Source organism: Emydura macquarii, unplaced genomic scaffold, assembly GCF_026122565.2.
Source record: "Emydura macquarii macquarii isolate MOO-44397 ecotype Brisbane River unplaced genomic scaffold, CSIRO-AGI_Emac_v2 contig_3506, whole genome shotgun sequence".
NCBI classification, from domain to species: Eukaryota; Metazoa; Chordata; order Testudines; family Chelidae; genus Emydura; species Emydura macquarii.
The window spans coordinates 8134073-8154675 of NW_027133643.1; the positions used below are offsets into that span (position 1 = coordinate 8134073).

General features: G+C 41.4%; 1 protein-coding gene across 9 annotated transcripts in view; it reads left to right on the forward strand.

The window, feature by feature from the left end:
• Positions 1-20603, forward strand: part of FGGY (FGGY carbohydrate kinase domain containing) — a 351678-nt gene that overhangs the window by 131920 nt on the left and 199155 nt on the right. For 7 of the 9 annotated variants that reach the window (XR_010917523.1, XR_010917522.1, XM_067535443.1 and 4 more), the window contains exon 3: positions 17002-17143. The exons of 1 other annotated variant lie outside the window; for it this stretch is intronic. The gene's annotated coding sequence lies outside the window, so the exon portion shown is untranslated. Of the gene's footprint in view, positions 1-10627; positions 10698-17001; positions 17144-20603 lie in introns of those variants that run through there. One more of the 9 variants, XM_067535441.1, reaches the window with a different exon arrangement.

The window sequence follows — 20603 nt, forward strand, 5'->3', positions numbered from 1 at the left end:
ACTTTTAGGAGTGTGCTGGAAAACAAAGGGTGTAGTTTCTTGTAAATGATCAGTGTCATATCAAGTTCCAATTTAGATGCTGACATTCTAGGTTCTGGATACCAAATAGGATAATCAATTAATGTTACAGAATTTTAAGGACTGTTTATATTCCCGTCAAATCCAAATGGTTTCTGGGTGGGAAGGATATATTTGGCAGTTGGCCAGATTTTTGTCAATCTGAATATTTAAGACAGCTGGTTTTCTTTTCCTTCTCGCATGGTTGGATCCATGCGTACTTCTAATAACCTGCAGCTCATGATGCTCTTAAGAATTTTATAGCTCAAGGCATATATCGTATGTCTCCCTCATGAAAGGTGATTATTATATTACTTTAATAAGTGTGAAAGACCAATACTCCCAGACCTCTTGGGCTCCATTCTTTGTGTGCACAAATCAGCATGATTTATATCATGTATAGTATAACAAATAGTACAATCAGCTTTAGATAATAGTAGCCAAAATATGTAGTCAGGGAAGCTGGGGACAGAGGACTGAGACTTCCTAAGGTGACATAGCTCTATACTGACTCTTGTCAATATTGCTGTCTTCAAGGAGGTCTGAGTGTTTCATGAACCCTCTGCTCCCTACAGATAAAAGGAGTCCATAGATCAAAGTAATCAATTAGACACAGATTAACTAGGGTTTTATATTTCAGCAGGAGAATTTGATCTATGCAAACCTTGACTGGAAGCCAATGGAACCAGAATGGACTTAAAGGGCTAAATTCACAACAGAGATAAATGGGTGCCACTCCACTGAAGACAGAGTGCCACACTCTTATACTGGGATGGAATTTGTCCTATTTACTTGATTTTGTTTTTAAATGAAGGACTGGTAGAACCTCTTGGCTAATATACTTCTGTTAAATGCCATCACAGAATGATAACTCTCTGACTTATTCTTTTGCCGCAAGCCGGTACTTGGCTTTGAACACTGCTTTTAAAAGCAGTTGAGATCCATAGATAATATACTGAGCCTGCATTATTTCTAAGGAGATAGAATCATAGAAGATTAGAGTTGGAAGGGATCTCAGGAGGTCATCTAGGCCAACCCTCTGCTCAAAGCAGGACTAACCTCAGCTAAATCATCCCAGCCAGGGCTTTGTCAAGCTGCAGCTTAAAAACCTCTAAAGATGGAGATTCCACCACTTCCCTAGGTAACCCATTCCAGTGCTTTACCACCCTCCTAGTGAAAAAGTTTTCCCTAATATCCGACCTAGACCTCCCCCACTGCAACTTGAGACCATTGCTCCTTGATGCCCTGATTTAGCTACAATGGTAAATGCCTCTCACGCTCCTCTGTCTTTGCTTGTTTTAGAGTTCTGCAAGCAATAGGATCCAATAATTGTCTGTTGCTGTTTCACTCTTAGGCAACTGAACCCATGCTTCATCACCTTCCCAACTGGGAATTTATTAATCCTGATAATATTTTGTATTTACATACTTCACATCACTTCCCCAACATCTCTGCTCCACCATTGTTCTCAGCCAGATCCCATCATTTATCAGCTTCCCCAACAATCTCTTCCCTGCCTTCTCCCACCGTGCCCCCATTGCTTGGTTCATTCGATGTAAATTGTCTATTGCTGTCTCCCTCCACTACCCTTTGTCTATTTTTCTATCTGTCCTTAGATTGTGAGCTCAGGAATTGTCACTTGAATATTTGGAAAGCTCCCAACTGATCATGGTTACTACCACAAGCAAATATTAAATAATAATAAAAGCCTCTTTCATCAGAAGACCTCAAAGAGGTTTATGATTGGAGCATCTATTATGCCATTTTACAAATGGAGAAGTTGAAGCAGAGAGAATTAAGAATTTGACAGCTTTTAAACAGCAAGATGGCAGCAGAGGGTGAGACTAGAACCCAGGTGTCTGAACGCCGTGTTCAAAGCAAATAGAGCATATGGCCGTCCCTTGTGTGGCCTTTCCACAAAGCTCTTTTTAGGGCAGTTGCACCTCTGGAGTTTTATCCCTAAAGCAGAGGTTTCCAAACTGTAGTCCATGGACCAGTGTTTATTTACTGGGAGCTGGTGCTGGTTCTCCCCCTGCTACATTGCATTAAAAGAAAGCTAAATATACATTAAATATTTTCCTAATGTTACTTTTCTTGTCAGCAAATGTACTGTACTTGCCACTGGGCTGTGTTGCTATTAGAATTAGGAGGTGAGGGGGCCAGGAAAGAATCTCTGTGAAGATGTGGCCCATGCTATGAAAAATGTCTAGAATCCCTAGGCCATGGAGATTCCACTCTAATCTGTTTCAAGAAGACTTTCAATGGAGAGTAGTTCTGTCCCCTAAGGGGTTATGGGGAGGGCTTCAGTAGGGTCACGGGCAGACTTCTCCTGTGGGCAGGATGCAGGAGAAGCAAGCCAGGCTTGGGAGAGCAGTGATATGCCACTGTGACATTCTCACGTTCTGTCATCCCCCGTCCTCTCCCCACTTCTCCGATGGGGCTCCACTCAGCAGCACAGAGAGTGTCAGACTCAGCCCTCAAGGGAAGACAAAGGCAAAAGGCCAGTTTCCCTCCTGCCACCTGAAAGTGCTGACTCCCACAACATGCATGGACCAGATAGGGAGGAAAAGAGTCTACTCATCGGCCCCTTCTAATCTAGGGGTGTAAAAGTAGTGTTGTGAGGGAGAGGGCACCAAGGCAATCTGGGGGGGAGACATAGGAGAGATCTGACACCTCCTTCGTCCCCGTCACCACCCAGCGGCACATCCCTCTGCCTTTTTTTGGTCCATGCCCCACAAAAATGGCCAAAAAACTCCTTTGGATCCCCTGGGTTTGATTTTAGGACAAATGGGAGGGAGCCATCTTTCCTTCAATGTCCAGCTCGAGGAGGACAACACTGTGTTTCTCCCATCCTTTTTCAACTTTCATCGCATCTCATCACTTGGAGGGGCAGAAGGAAGGCAGCAGGGGCTGGAGGAGGAGGGCACACCCTCAGGCTCAGCTCACACTCTGTCCCCGTCTCACCCACTGATCCAGGCAGGGAAGGGGCAGCTAGAGTGGCAGTCCCCTGGCTCTAGGGCCCGCTCTGGCTCCCCTTCTGGAGCAACTGGGTGCAGGCTGCCTGCCTGAGTGCAGCGCATGGGCAGAGCAGAGCGAGTGGGCCCCTGCCCAGCGCCCACCACAGCACCAATCCCTCTCCCTCCCTCCCCCACCATAAAAGAGAGTCAGGTACGAGGAGGGGATGGAAACATGGCAGGGAACATGAGATGGGAGGGGACTCAAGGGGGCACAGGCTTGAGGTGGGTGGAGAAGGAGAGCTGAGGTGGGACGCAGACCCAGGGAGGGCCCCTGTGGCAGGAATCTGGGGAGGGACACAGTTCAGGGAGGAAGGGAGATTGGGGTGTTTTGAGGATGAGGGAGAATGAGAGGGGTTTGGTGGGACAGGGAGGATTATCTGACAACTCTCCTGATTTTATCCCTGAGTCTTTGGTGTTCTTCATAAAGCCTCTGCTCCTGTAGCAAGTGATTACATGAGAATCTGAGCCCTCATTAAAGAAGGTAAGTTTCTAGCCTCATGATGGCAGAGCAAAGCTGGAAAAGAGTGACTTCCGTTCATCTGAATTGCTTAGATCTGAGCAGGCAGGTAGTATCCCTTTTAACAGTTTGTGAGCCCTCTGGTGGCGCTCACCGTGTTCTGTGTTTTAGAAGTCGCAAGAAACCGGTCGGATGGGCCTTGCATTTTACCCAAAGTTTGGCACATCTGTGGGAGGAGGCGGGAATGCCGAGGAAATAGCTCTACTGGAAGACAGTGATTTAAATCTTTCTCAGCCATGTGGATAGCGTCAGATATGCAGTTTGTAAAATGTTCGGCAGCACTGAAACAAGCAAATTGCCCTCGATGGGCTCAACCCCTTTCCTACCATCATCTCAGCTGGCACTAATTGCTCCCAGCTTGGCAGCCTCCCTAGAGGCCATAAGGCATGAGTCAGCCAGGGGACTGAAGTACCTTCTCATTCATTGTAATATCCCTCCAAGGAGGTCAGGGATGAGGAACAGACAGTGTGGCGGGAAGTTCTAATTGTCACTGCCTGAGCTGGGCTTTTTCTGGGAATAAAGAGAGGGCTTCAGCCTCTATGTTTGTCAGGGCAGCACTTTTTATTAGCACTAAGCTGACCTGAATAATTTAAACCAACCAATACACAACCGATATAATTTCCGCTGAGGAAGTGCAATATACACCAAAAGTGTCAGTGCTGTATTTTTCTGTCTGTTTAATGTAGTACCTGGTGAGGATGGGGAAAAAAAGGTGATGTACACTGTACAACAGACCCACTGCAACGAAGTCCTATAGCAGGGAACATGTGACAGATGTGTGTGACACATACGGTAACAACTCCTGTTCCATTAACTCCCTGGCATGGGACTCTTCCTCGCCCTATTCACAAAGGGAAAAGTTAGTCAATATTCCAAACCTTCTGTTTGTGTAAATGCAGCCGATGGAGGAGACACGACTAATTAATGTACTTGGCCCTTCCTCAGTGGTTTACCTCAATATTGCTCAGTGTATAAATTCCATAAAGCTTGTGCAGAAAATGTTATTAAAGGAACAAATGCACAGCGGTGCCGATGCACGCTTAACTTTCCTTTGGTTTTGTAGATGGTCATGAACCAACCCCCTGGATCCAAACACCCCCCGAACTAAGGGCTTTTGGAATCCCAACTCAGATCTGACTCTGAATTCCTCTGCTGGCCCTTGTAAGAAGTGGTCTTGTTGCAAGTGTGGGAGTAACTGTGCAAATGAAAGGAACATATGCTAATTTAGGAGTAACTTATACTAACACATGTGTTACTTCATGTTACAAGTCTCTGAGCTTGTGCGGCACGTGCTAGATATTGCCAGAAGCCTGTGCAGATTCTGTATGAGCTGGATGCTTGTACATTTAATATGGGTATTTTGCCTTCTTCTCAGCAAACCTGCTCCTCAGTGTTAAGCATTACAGTATCTTTCTCTATAATGAGCCAATCCAGAACCCTAGATCTTGATTCACCTGGCCTTAGAGGGTTAGAATTTTGCAGCTCAGGCCCATCTCTAGTTTGCTTTTACTTAATGTTTGAAATTAATGGTCTCTGAATGTCCTGGCTTTTGTCAGAGGAGATCAGACAACAGTATTGTTATGTGACTTTGCAATGTAGCTATTGAGGGACTAGCACCAGTGGGCATGTTCCTGGAAAAATGACAACAGGCACAAGTTCATTAAACCAAAGAATCATATTTGTATATTGCTAGAAGGGAGTACGCAGGCAGCTCCCCTCCAGTTGTGGTTGCTGCATTCATAGTATCTATGTTCTATATATTATTCTACATAGACTTTTATGTCACCCTCATTGTAATGATGTTTGAGAGCCTTCCCATAGTTCATCAAGTCATGTGACTAACATCTGTCACGTGTGGTTTGTTCTCCCTCTTGCCTCCTCTCCCAGGAGGCTGTGTGCACAGTGGAGTGTTTGGTTGTGGTAAGGTTTTGGTTTTGGGTTGTTTTTAAATGTACACATAGCTTATGTTTATGTTAGAAAAGGCAGGTCAAAGAAGCGTGTCTTTTACTTGGAATGGAAGGTGGAGAGATTTGCAATGGTCCTTAGTTCCTGTGGGAGTTTGTTTCACAATCTCTGACAGCCTCATTAGAAATCTCTCTCTTGCACAGATGAGTTTTAGTATACGGTGGAATTGTTGACCACAGTCTTCATCTTGAAGTGTTAAATGATCTTTTAGATATCCTGGGCCTAAGCCAATGAGCACCTTGAAGAAATTTCCATCTCTGGGAGATAGAATAGACAGGATATTATTATGGCAAACAGCTTTTGATGTAAAAGAAGATATCTGTTAGATATGGGCCTGAATCAAACCCTGGATCCAAACAGCTTTCAAACTTCGGAAGAGTTCAGATTGGCGTCCTAACTCAGCAGCTTGGTCCAATATATATATTTACATGAACATGAAGAGCAAGTTAAGGTTACACTTCAGTGTATAGAAAGTTACAGGATCTATCCCCAATTTAGGATTTAAGTGCATAAGCCAAATACCAGCTGAGATCAGAAAGAATTCTTGCGCCATCATAACATGTTGAACAATTACGTGTAATGTAGGAGTTTCAGGCTTTTGTTTGAAGTAGCTTGCATAAGCCACTGTCAGAGACACAGTCTGAGACAGAATCGGACCATGAGTCTGCTCTAATTTGTCAATATCTATATTCCAAAACCAGTCACTTAATATTATTTGAATGTAATTATTAATAATTGAATAATTTAATGGTTATTAATATTATTTGAATGTAATGGTAATTTACTTAAAGGGTTGAGAAACATTGGTTTAGAGTAACGTGCACACTATGGTACCCACACATGTAAGCAGTAGATAATATAATGCAGGCATAGAGCAAGCACAACATAATACACCAGCCATTTAATCAGACACTGCATCAGTGACACTGCAGCATAACAAGGCTTTTACCTTTTCTATTTCTGCTTTCTCAAGGATTTTTCGAGTACATTCTCCCACCAGCATGCAGAGGATTTATGTACTTAACTTCCATTTACATGAATAGGACAGACTCTTCTCACTTACAGATTTGTTTTTTCATTAGGCATCCAATGCTAATGGGAATTATGTGAATGGGAATCAAGCGGAGAGTAGATCAGAACTAACCGTAGGCCCAAGAAACTACTTAGGGGGCTTGCAGATCTGTGGTGATTTGTCAATTTACAGGCCAGCCAAATCTTGCCCTTTAGAAGCTGGAAGAAAATAGAAAGGGGAGGCTGTCATCCCCAGATTGTATCTCACCCCCCTTTTGCCCCTCACACCATCAAGAATAGAATCAGAGTGGAGAGAATCTCCACTAGGTTCCGCCTTCCCCAGCCCAGCAGCTGGACCAAATGGAGAGGCAGCTCACAAGCCAGTTTTCCCCATTGCCTTGCAACCTGCTTCCCTTCCAAGCATAAATACAGTAAAGCGTCCTGAGAATGTTAGGAAGAAGTTGTGTGTATGAGGTGGGATGGCAGGGGTGGCTTGGCGGGGCAAACAGCAAAAGAAACAAGTCTCAATACCCAATGCATTATGCATTTTCAATGCGATGCAAATGTGATGCAAATATTGTATAATGATAACATGGGGAGTTCAGTCTAGCAATATCCTTTTAGAGTTAACTGTACAGTAAAAGTTGAACATCCAAGAGAAAATAAAATGTTATTTGGAAATGTGGCAATGACTTGAGCCCTTAATTAGATGTCAGTGGTACCTCAGAGTAAGCAATTTCCCAGAGTATTATTGGAGAGATGTGAAATGAATTGTAAGAGCTGCTTTACAGGCATTCATGGGCACACATACCTGCTTACAGAAAGGCAAAAGACAGTGCGTAAATGTCTGGAATATTACATAAAAGCTGTCTGGTAGACCAAGCAGAGCAATTAAAATCCATTTCGCTTAAACGAACCCTGAGTGCAGGTCAAACAAATCTAATTTTTATTGTTCCTTAAGGAGATGTCTGTATAGGAGACAAAAGAGGGATGCAGCAGCCAGGTTAAAAATCAAGATGCCTTAAAAAATTAAATGTTCACAATAGTGCTACTGCAGGCTAGATAAATGATATATTATAGTGGTGGTTTAAAACTAATTGATGACTAATGTTGTAATGCATTCATAGCTACACTGATCTGTTATACATCTCGGTCATGCTGAAGGGACACTTCAAGGAGAAAAATTGCTAACTCTTTTAACCCGATGGAACTTGGGGAAAAAATAGTTACTTTAAGTGATAAATGGGAAGGTTGCGACCTCCTAATGTACAGCTGGGTCTTGCGATGCAAAATCAAATTACCATTAAACAGAATGTAATCCGTGAAGGAATTAAAACAAGCATGATCCAGAGCAAAGGTTTCTATGGAGAAATGCAATGATGCAGTCTGTGTCTGACTAGGGTGCATCAGCTAATCAGTGGTTTAATAGTGATATGATCAAATTTCTGGGGATTCGCAGTGGGGATAGCCTGGCAGTAGAACTGTTGTAATGAGCTGTTATGAATGCATATGACTTTAGAATGAAAATTCATTCCATTTGGAACTGCAGGAAAATTGTAATAATTCTTAGCATTCATATAGCAATTTACCATCTATATATCAATTTACGTATGCAATGCATTCTACCAACAGTAACTAATTCGTTCTTAAACAATTCAGTGTTGAACAAAATGTGGTAGTTTGGGTTCCGGGGGGGGCTGGTCTGGATTTTTTCGTCTTAGTTTTGCATCACCTAGTTTGGGGACTCAAAGCAAAAATCAGCCAAGATCTGCTTGCTGATCATGTCTAATTCATGAACAAACGCGGTCTTCACCGAAGGCCATAAACTGGCCCAGCTTTGCCCTAAAACTTGGCTCACATTCACTGAAGGACTTGCTGTAGCCGGGGCACAGCCACCTTCTGTCTGAGATACAGTAGATAGGATCCTCATTAGGCAAGAGGGGTCGAAGAGCAGATACCCATGTGTACAAGGCAGGGGCCTACGCAATTATGGGCCTTAAAAACCAAGCGCTATCTGGCATAGCAGTCAATCCACCACTTTCCCCTCACCGAATGTGAAGAACACAGGGTGGGAATAATGTGAACATGGTCACTCAAGCCAGAGAGCAAATGGATTTTTCTGCATTCTACGTGAGCAGTAGGTGACTGAGATGCAGTACTGGAAGTCCTGCTGGGGCAAATTATGGTAATGGAGCCCTGATTGGTCACATGCCTATTTGTTGTTGTTGCAAGGTCGTTACAGAATACATTTGACAGCAACCTGCAACTGAAAATAACACTTTGTGCCACAACTGATGCATGAATTTCCCTGGAAAGGCTGTGATTAAAAATACCACCAAGCTCTCTAGCTTCATTGACTGCCTCTGAATGGGTTCTCTTAGTAAGCAGGAGCATGATGAAAGAGAAAGCAATCTCAGAATGGCGACCTCCACCCATTAGCAAGACTTTATTTTTCCCAAGATTGAGGATGAGTTACTATAGCAAGAATTCCAGAGGGGTAGCCGTGTTAGTCTGTATACAGCAAAAACAACGAGAGTTCTGTAGCACTTTAAAGACTAACAAATTTAATTTCAGCAGGCATAAGCTTTCGTGGGCTTCAGCCCACTTCCTCAGATGCAGTTCCAGCGGGCAATATCCATGAGAAATTCCTCTAAGATAAAGTAACCTTGTAATGTGAAGGAAAATCCTTAAAATTTTTGATGTTCATATTTTTTTTCTTATACTCTCTGGTAAATGTTCTAGACAAATATCTATATATAACCTGCTGGTCAGTGTGTGTTATGCTTCTGTCACTGTGCCTAATCCAAAGTGATCATGAATCTGCAACAGCTGCCAGTGAGGAAAGTTCGTTTGTAAGCTCAAAGTTCACAGGCTAAAACTTTAGCTTTGGATGCCCTGGTTTCAGCCATCCAAGAGGGGAACAATCTTCTGGATTTTCAAAGTTCTGAAATTTGAAATTTTGTTTAAATTTCAAAATATAAAAATTCCAACCAGATTTGGTTATTATACATGCTAGAAATTTACCAGCACAAGGTCTGCCAGGTGATTTAGAAAATATATTTACAAGTGATACGTGCACAATAATGCCAACAGGTGTATGAAGGAGAATTTGGATGGATCTCTTTCCCTTCATTCATATAGTATAGAAAAACTAGTGTAACAGCTCCCCCTTCTCCTCAGTAAAAGGTATGTAAGGCGGTCTTCTTGTAACGCTTAGTGTTGACCAAATGCTTCTTGGATGTTCATTGTTTTTAGGCAAAAAGTGAAAACAAAATAGCTTTAGTTGAAATGGTTAAGGCCACAGCTGATTTAAGAGCCATGCAATAAGCTACACAGGAGAGGAGAAACTGAGTAGACTCCAGCCATGGTCCCATCCAGTTAGATAGATTGTAATATCTGATGGAAGAGGTTGAGGTAGTATTTTATGAAACTCATGTAGTTCAATGAAAATGTCTTTAAAAAACCGCTTAGATATATACTAAATACATTGCTGGGCTTTTCTTGAAGGATTTATGGGAGCAGGCTAGTTATAATACCAGGATGTACATTGAACTAAGAGGGAAACAGACATACTAGTTTGGTGGGGGAGTGAGAGAGAGAGTGAAAGAGAGAGAGAGAGTCTCTTCTCTGTTGCTTTACCTCACTCAGTATTTCTTTCTTGGGTCAGTAAATCTTGATATTCACTTCAACACAAGCCAGGTATGTAATAGATCATGTTCTGGATTTCCAGATACAGTCGAACAAGATTACATGGCCTAAAATAGATTAGCACTATTGAATTGCTAAGCACTGCACCATTAATGCTGTTTTGGGATTTTTAACTTTTGCCGGATATGGCAACTGTGGTGGTGGTTTCAATCCAAGGAACACTCTTCCTTCCTTTGCTACTTCAGGTTTTCTGAGGTGATATTTTCTCCGCTTTACCGATTTCTGTAGTCTGCATTTGGAGCTCAGAAGTTCCACACAAATCTTTGCTGCATCCTTTGAAGTGCTGCTGAAATTGATAGAAAGCTTAGCGGAGTTCATTTGTGTCCCAAAGGTGCTGGCTGTGGCTGCTCAGAAAAAAAACAAACCCAACCAATTTGCTGCAGATGAGAGATGGCGAACCGGGGAAAAAAGCGACAGAGGAGGTGATGTGTGGAAGGGAACGTCAACCCCTTTAAAAATTAAAGATGAGAATAGTGAAGGAGGTGCTGAGCAGTGGCAGTTGTTAGAGTAGAAGTTTGCTTTCTCCTTTCATTCATTAAGCAATTTAGATTGAAAGCTCTTTAGGGGCCACAATGATCTTTGTTCTGCATTTGTACAGCACCTACCACAATGGGATCCTGGTCAATGACTGGGGTTGCCACATGCTACTGAAAAACAAGTCATAAATAATGATGTCATATATTTATATACTATGTTAATCGGAGTTTTCAAAGAAATCCATTTTCCTTCAACCCTTTTGTGGAAAACTCCTGTGACTTTGGGGATTATGTTCCATGGTTGGACATTTTTGTGAGTCATGGGGCTATTATTTTCTATTTCTGACCTTGAATTCCTATATATACTAATATATTTTGTACTCCATATTATCTATCTATTGATGGGGAAGGATGTTTGTATGTCAAATAATTCCCATGTTATTCTGATGCCTGACAAGCACTGTAAGCAAGGAAAATGCTCAAAGACTTATCATTCATATATACAGCAATTATTACAATTCCTTGCAATGATGGAGTTGCCTATATTGAAATTAATCAGATTTAAAGTATCCTAAAAGAAGAGTATCTACAATTTATTTCCTTCCTCTATATTTTCCCCTTCCTTCATTACCACACTTTCCAGCTGTGGTTAAAAGAAAAACACAAAGAAAAATATTTGCAGTATTTATAACATTTTTGTCTGCACTATTTATTTCACTTCCATTTTTTTTCAGACTGATCAGTGCATTAAGCGGCTGAATAAAGCCATTATAGTTTTATCATTGCTTCAGAAAGAAAAGCTGTATGATCCAAAGATTAGCTTCTGGAATGTGATTCTGAAGAATGCTTAAAGAATTTTTCTCCTGCTGCTTGTGCCTGACGCTGGAAGGAGCTCTGAATCTGTGGCTGTCTTGTATGTCAAAATGCCTTCAATTTTTCCACACATGATGTGGTTTATTTTTTGTAACTAAAAATATTTTTAAATTGTTGATAGCTTTTGCTCTCCATTGATTTGTAACAAGACTGTTTACTTGTCAGGTCAAAGCAAGAATGCAAGTGGGAAAGAATAAATTGTATGTAGGTTGGTCAGTTTGTGCTTGATTACCATAATTGTCTTGATCAATAAATGTTCTCGATGTTAACTTAAAGTCAAGAAGCTAAAAAAGATCCACTCTGTATTACGGTTTTTGTAATGGAGCTCAGCAATGAGCTTGAGCAGATGCCACATTCGCCCATTAACGTCTCTCCCTATTTTTCTTCCCATCCGTCCTAAGCCTCTCTTTATTATTGGAATATTTGTTCACAGAAGGTGATGAACTAGAATGGATATCTTCATCTTTCCAGGATGCCATGAATCAGATTCTGAACCCCACCATTTCAGCTGCTTTGTATTGCTCTGTCAGCACAAAGAAACTGTAAAGTTAACAGAATCTGCTCCCTGAATCCTCTGCTGGCGTAGAAATACCACAGTGTGAAATAAAAGAAAGCTGGTGAAAGCTGACATAGCCAGGGGATTCCTATGCCATTAAAATCCCCTGGTTTCTGGATCAGGCCCTTGGGACCATAGGCATCTGACTGTTAGAATAACCATGAGGTTGTACTTATTTATGCCAGAGACCAGCCTAGCCCTAGGATTAGGTGAGTGTTATAATAGTTTGTAACTGCAAGCATCTCCTCCTTTGAGGTCTTGCACCAAGACCATAGGATTTGGCCTTGTGTTCTTAGTCCCTTTCCTATATATACATTCTGAATCTTATCTCTTATGCAACAGTGTAAATCCAAGGAACTTTCATCAATATAGGTGAGATTAGAACCGAGCCCATATCATTTAAAACTGCTTTAAAAAATACCCTAGAATTAACATCCTATATTTGCCTCCAGATGCCTGAGTGGTATGTACGTTATGGTAATCACATATTGGAAGCTCAAGCAGTAAGTACAAGCTGGAAAATAGGTTTTGTTAAATCCATCTCAAATTAGGCGGAATTTGCTTATGGCTTCGTACTAGGCTTTCTATAATGGTTGCATTTAGTATCCTTGGGACTGCTATATTTTGCGGTGGCCTCTTACCTGTAATATATATCTAAATAAGAGAGAAATAGCAACAGGTTGTAAAATTTAAGACATACAAAACAGATCCAATGAAATGTTTAAATATCTGAATATTCTTAAATTCAACAATAAAGCAAAATAAAAAACCTCTAGCTCTCTCTCTCTTATAGCTTTTTCTTTGATACGTTTTGGAGAAAACTTGGCCTAGCTTAGAAGGAAACCCCATAATTGTCCTTTAAAAGTCGAAGTGCATCAGGGTAGATAAGACACAGGGCCAAATTGTGCACTGCTGTAACTCCATCAGCTTCAGTGATATTACACCACAAATGTATCTGGATTGTGGTGTACAACTATTTCCCTTGAGGCAGGACTCTTGGAAGCAGGACTGTATTTTGTTTATAAGCAGACAATTTGTTTTGGATTGAATACAGAGCATGAAAATGTAACTGCTACAGGAACTAACTACATACATGGTGATTTTATTCCTGTGTCTCCAGTGCTCTTTAGTTTAATTGTCCAGGCTTTGCAGGTGGCTAAATGACCTTACAAGCTTCTCCTTTTTTTTTTTTTAAATGTCTGAATGAGCCCCAGTTGTATTTAAAATTTCACAAAATTAAAGGGCTGGCTGAAGCCTTCTGTTGTACATCTTGCAATCAGTTTAGCAGAATAGCAGTTTATTATTTACAAGGAGGCTATATATTTCAGTTAACCACATAGTCCCTGGAAGACTTTTTTTTTAAACAAGCTAACCAATGTTGTTGAAACTCTGACTTGAGACTCTGGTGACAAGTGCCTGAATACAAAAAGGCATCATAGAAAAGGCATGCTTTGCCTTCTGCGGAAAATAAATCCCAGTTATTGAAGCAGTTAGAACACTGCCTGAAATGTGTTCAAGCCATCTTCATCCTCTTTTCATGTTGACCAGATTTTGAAATCAAACAGTGGGCAAGATTTGGGGAAAAATGCATAGAGCAGCTGGAAGAAATGTCCTCAAAACAGTTAGGAAACGGAGAGAGCTGGTCCATATATATATTATTTGTAGAGGATGAGTTTGAGGGAGATGGCAAGATCTTTGGATCATTCTTCATTACTGACAGGTTATTAGTACATTGTATGATACATCAAAAACAAGATGAATGTACTGATATGAGCAGGACACAATTTGTGGTAAAGTTCTGGCAAAATTTTAGATGAAAGTATTTATCGTTTTTTGTTGATTTTAGTGTTTTGTGAAATTTAAAGAACTTAATCAATTTCCAGCTTAACAGCTTGTGAAACTGTGAAATAAGAGTCAAGTGCAAATATATAATATGATAAAGAGACACAAACCAGGCCACTTGGGAAAGAAGTGGGAAGAGACTTAAGCACTGTAGTTTGACACCCAGAAGTTGCATGGGAATCTGTAGATCCATCTGTGACCTGTCCGTGCCTAAGGTAACCACCTGAAAATGCCAAGGTCAGGACAGGCTGCAAAAGGAGAGCAGATTCTCCCAACAGTGGTGGATGACACTGAAGTCAGACTTCCCAACCAGCAACAAACAGTGCTTCTGATTCCCCACACTGGTTATCAAGAAGCCAAAATAAAAACATATACAGCCCCCTTTTATTGCATTTCAATCTCCGGCTCCCAATCAGCCACTAGGTCCAGTAAAGAGACCAGTTATTTAAAACTCTATGCTCTTTACCAAAAAGATTTCTCCTGACCCCAAGGGGTCAGACACAGTACCAGATCAATATAAGTTTGGATCTTACCCAAAATACCACTCTGCCAGCCAATCCTTTAGTAACTAAAACTAAAGGTTTATTATAAAAAGAAACAAACTATAAGAGAAATGTTAAAGGATTAAAGCAATCAGATACATACAAATGATTTGAAAGTCCATATATATCAGGTTTCTAGAAGAACTGTGGAGATTTTGACATACTGATGTTAAATAATATAATAAATATCCCCCCCCCACCCCAGTCCGGCCAGCGTGACACCATCAACCAATGATCCATCTAGCATTGGGAGACAAGCTGGGACACCAAGGTGCTGACAACACTAGGTGGACAGCAGATGCCAGATTTTTCCGCTGAGCAGGGTCAGGTGGGGACCCACATGAGCTCAGTTTTCCTTTGAGTATGCTCTTACTGGAACATCATGAGCAGGCCCTATTCACTCAGCAGGAGATGAAGTCCCATTTCACCTCTCTGCAGCAAAAAGATGGATGTCCTGCAGCTGCAGTACAGTTGGTTAGGAGACCATGCATGTGGAGACAGTCAACCAAGGCATTACTTCTACTATATTGCTGGTAGTAGGTTCCTTCTCTGGTCCTGCACTGTGATCTCTTCTTCCCTTTCCACAGTGCATGGAGATGTGGTAGGCTTCAAAGGGGGGAACCAGTTGTGGAAAAATTTCTAGCAAAAATTTTGAGCATTCAGAGTGAAGGATGGGAGTGAAGGATGAAAATAACGGTGGTTGTTTTCATTGGTGTTTGTAGTGTGGTGGCAAGTGAGCCAGCCTGTTTGCTATCAGGATCACTGATTCTTACAGCCTGTGAAGTCCCTAAAATAACAGACATGTCCCTTAGAATCCTTGAGTTCTTGGTTCCGTGGTCAGAAGAGGCCTGAATACAGAGGGGTATCATCAGGACCACACATCACTGGATAACGTGCTAGCTGGCTACTCGTTAGGATGAGTATGGGGAGTAAGACGAAGATAAGCGTCCATCCAGGGAGACAGGCTGGGCAGATCATATGCAAGACCTCACTATTTTGGAGGATCTAGAAATTTGTTGGATCAGGGCCCTATTTAGAGCAGCTTGTGATCCTTGTATTCACACTTGTATGCTCAGACAATTAAGCGGATGGATCAGAAGTGTAAGTACTTAATAATTATTTCCCTAGATTCATTTAAAGGTGCATAAAGCTTGGGATTTCCCTTCTTTGTATCTTTAGTATCTGAGAGCAAGTTTAATATATTGCTGAAGAGACCCTATAGGAAATGCCCTTTTTTCCCTATGGTGAGTTCCTCAGTTTACAATTCCACTCAAAATTCCCTTCGTTGTCTTTACTAAAGCCATCAATTGTTATTACTTCCCTCTTTTTCCCCTGTCTTTATGAATAGTTCAAGCCTAATGATACAGCTACGTGTTCCCCAACTTCAATTCTTAGATATCAGAACTAGCCTGCTTCCTAGGATTAGATCCATAATACCCCCAGACTCTGCAGGTTGTTTCACAAACTGCCTAAGTAAGCAATTCTCCATGACTCTTTATAAATCTTTTCTTCTCTTTAATTTTTGCCGGATTGTTATCCCAATCAATAGCTAAGTAATTGAAATTCTTCATCATCAAGGACTTAGTCTTTTTATAGATGTAACTTATCAGTCAAATAATTTTCTTATTTGCTTTCCTTCTTTTTGTAATTGCAGTGATTTTATATCAGTTGTACGTGTATATAAAAAGACAGAGCAAGGCTGTAGATAATTACGTGTACAAAACCAAGCAGCAAAAATTATAGAGAGCATACAAGACATTTATTTTCAAAATAAACAGACCTGGGATTAGTCAGTTCCCTGTTAACATAGACCTGGAAAGACTCTTGAAACAATGGGCCACATACGTAGCAACACTCTACCTGCTTCCAGTGGTGCAAAGCAATCCTATATAGCCAGTTTTACCGGCCCCTGGAAGATTGTACTTCTGTTGAGGAGTACATGGTTAGTGTAGAGTTGTACTAACGATATTGTCTCTGCCATTCTTAGCTCCTGGTGCAGGGGTGTGGCTGAGGGAAATGGGCATGGCTGGATGGGAGTCCGTGTGTCTTGGGAGTCTCTGTGCCTTGACAATCCCTGATTGCCAGAATAGCTCCCAACTATGGGTTGTGTTGGGATCCTAACAAATGGAGATTTAGTTCTAGGAGCTGGAGGCCTGTGGTGGGATTTACAGACCCCTCACTCAGAATAAAGGAGTGGTGGAAGAGTAATGGGCCAGGAAGGCTCTGCAGCTGTCATGCATGCTTCCTGTGGATGACCTGCTTGAAAGGGGAGCTCTGGAAGTCAGGTGGGGGGAAGAGTGAAGGAGAGATTGGCTGCAAGAAGGCAGATGGGCGTAGTTGCTGAAGCAAAGCAATCTACAGAGGGATCAGGACTGTGAATAAGACTCATCCGTGAGAGTGGGGAACTGACCCCACCCTCTTTTCCCTCTTCTCCCAGACTACAGGGAGCAACTGGACTCTGGGAGTGAGCTTGGAAGCCACCCTTTCCCCTACACTCCCATCTGCTGGAACGCTGAGTTACTGAGACTGTGCAAGGAGGCGGTTGGTGCCACAGCCCACATTGAAGGGAAACAGGGAAGGTAGGAAGAGACTGAAAGGAAACTGATCTGGAGTAGCCTCAAGAAGGATCTGAGCCACTCCTCCTCTCTCTCCCGTTGGCCCTGGATCGGGACCCAGTGGAGAGAGAGGGCACAGGTCCTACTACCTTTCCCTACTGCCCCCAGCCACCTGAGAAATCCAGGAGGACTCTGGCGAGGAGGTGATGAACTGTGCCTTGGCATCCAGGCCCCATGAACTGCTCAAAAGAGTTGACCCATGACTTGGAAAGACTGATCGGCCATGCCCTGACCACTAGGCTTGCTGGCCCAAGAGTGAAGCCCGCTACAGGACCATAAAAGTGGCTTAAAGCCTCCTTACAGATCCCTGCCTATCCTCCAATCTTGAACTGACCACAATCCGATGATGTTACCTACTGTGTGTATTTGACAATTGTGGACCTGAATGACTAGATAGCTAGAAGGTGTAGTTCCTTCATATATGCCTCAGTGTTGATATTTTTTCCAATTATTCGTTTCTGATAAAGGGTCAGACCCTGTATGCACTTCCTCTTATGGAACTCCCGTTGATTCCTAAGTCAGATCCAAAATTAGCCTTTCCATCAGAGCTTTTGTAGGCAATTTGCTCAGCCATTCTGTATATGATTTTATTACTGACACAAACTGACACATGTGTACTCCTGCAATGACAGTCTGCATTGACAATGAACAGCAGCTCTATGGGCATGATTTTGCATACATAGTTAGTGGGAGTTTTAGTACTGATTTCAGTGAGACCAGGATTGGGCCCTTAATCCCCAATTTTTCCTGAAGCACACTGGGGACTTTTCATTCTCTTTTTTCCTTTTAGAATAGGACATTTATCTCTCTCCCACCTTTGACATCCCTCTTTGATTGCAGTTAATGGAACTGTCACCTTTATGTACTCATGTTCCATTTCTCAACCTGTCTGGAATTTGGCCTCCAAAGGTTACCACTGCTAGTGAAGTAATATGATTAACCGAGTCCTTTTAGACAGATTTATGCAAAGAGTTTCTTCTCCAGCAAATGTCACATTTAGTCTAGTTCTGTAAAAGGGGGTATTTCAAAGATGCCAACTGTCATTGAAAAACACTAAATTGTTCTACAGTACTAGTTAAAAAGACTATGGAACGGATCAGAGTCATGCTGATTTACCCACCCAAGGATCTGGCCCTGTACAATATATTTTTTAAATAAGGAAATAAAGAAAACACAACTTTTCTTCTACATTAGAAAGAAGAGCTTTCCCTAGTTACCATGTAATTAAAAGGAAAAGTGATTCATTTCAAGAGTGCCTATCCATAACCCATGGCGGTGGGGAAGATTTTGAAAAGCAAAGGGTAAAACAGATCATCTTGTTACTAAAGTTTTCCTGAGTTATATCTGGTGGTAACAATAGAAATAAAAGAAAAGAAAATTCAGTTGACTTGCATTCCCTGCAGTGCACTAAATAGTACCTTGCATAACAAAGAGGCAAATATCTATAGTATATTTTACGAATTTATAGTTTACGTTTTGAGGTTCTAGAAGGTTCAGTGCACACACAACTGCACTTGCTAGATTTGACATGAAATAAAAATATAATAATATTCTGCACTGACATAACACTTCCCAACCTTAGATCTCAAAGTATTTTTTAAAAGTAATTCCTTATGTGTCATAACACTGTCAGTGTTGTCAGTTCTTGTGATTTTATCGTGACCCTCACGATATTTCATGTTTTACATAAAGCTGCAGAACTTGGAGTTACGTGAGTATGTGAGAACCTCTGCTTTCATTTTAAAAACGCATGTTTCTAGCCCTCCTGATTTGGGAGAAAAGCTTGAAAACGTGACACACCCTAAAGGCATAGAACTCAGAAGACAAATAAATCCAGAATATGTTTTATAAAAATGACATGATTTATAGCCAATCTCATGATATTTTTAGACGTGACTCATGATGTTTGAATGCTTGATGATGGCAGTACTGCACTCCAGAGAAGAAGTATTGTTATCCCTATTTTATATATGGCTAACAGCCAAACTTTCAAAAATGGTCACTAAATTCTGGATGCCTCCATTTTTTTTTGGGTGCCCAACTTGAGGTATCTGAATCAGGGCATCCAACAAATGGAGACACTAAGATTCAGTGGTGGCTTTTGAAAATATTAGTCTAAGTCTTTGTTTCACTAGCAATGAGTGATTCAGCGGTTATAGTTGCAGGAAAGAGACCTTTATTAAGACACTGAGAGGTCAGTGTTATATTCTGATTCTCTGGTGACTGATGTTTGTGTGAGTGTAGCCTGAACTCAGCTTGCTCTCCTGAAACTGTGGTGGCACATCAAACTCAGTCTGTCCAGTCCCGCTTAACTTACCACATTAAATAGGTCTGAGGGAAATTCAAAATTCCCTTCCTGTGGGAAAACTCCAAAATTTGTTCTCATTTGTGAAACAGAAATTCCAAAATATTCAGATTTAGAAATGCTGAAATGGTTTTTTCAATATTTTAGATTGAAATGAAACATTTTGACATTAACGAATTCAAAATGTTTAGTTTTCATTTGTCGAATTGACCTGATTTGTTTTGAATCAATTCAGTATTAAACTGAATTTTCCGGTTGTAGAACATTGCCTCATTTCAGGAGCCTGATAGCCCCATTCTCCTCTATGGGTAAGGATAAGATTTGATCAGAGGTCAGGGATTCCCTGACTTTCTGGGACTCTGTGACTTCTGGGGCAGGGCTGAAGCAGCTGTCAGCTCTGGGTTGCCTCTGATCAGCTCCCAGCTCTGTTTTCCTCCCTCCCCCAAGGTTTTTTTAGTAACAGTCAGAGACAGGTCAGGGCTTCCATTAAGTTTTGTTTATTACCCACGACCTGTCCCTGACTTACTAAAAATACCCATGATAGAATCTTAATCATACCTATGTGGTAGGTGCCCTGGCTAGACTACATCTCCCATGAGTGCCACACAGAACTTGAAGAAAGGTAAATCTGCATTGCATGTTGGGAGATGTAGTCCTCCAGAGAGCTCAACCTCTGGCGAGAATGGGGATAAAAACTACAGTTCCCATAAGACAATGTGCTGATAAGGAACTAGTTTGAAGTTTTATTGAATTTATTCAAAACAAAATGTTTTGGGTTGGTTCAGCAAAACAAAGTATTTCTACTGGGGTCAAATCAACCCAAAATGAAATAATTCATTTAGATTTTTCTGATGGAAAATTGAAACTTTTTTTTGGCAAAATTGAGGATTTTTTTTTCCCACTGAAAATTATGATTTTTTGGAGACTGAATTTTCTGTCAGAAAATTGTTCTAATGGCAAATTCTTGCCTAGTCTGAACATTAAATGACTAGCAAAGGTCACAAAGTGATTCAGTGACAAAGCAGGCTAGAACATCCAACTCCTGACCAGTAGCCCTGGTCTGTAACCACATGACAACACCCATCTTTCTGTGAGCAAGATTCTTCCTACAGTATTTCT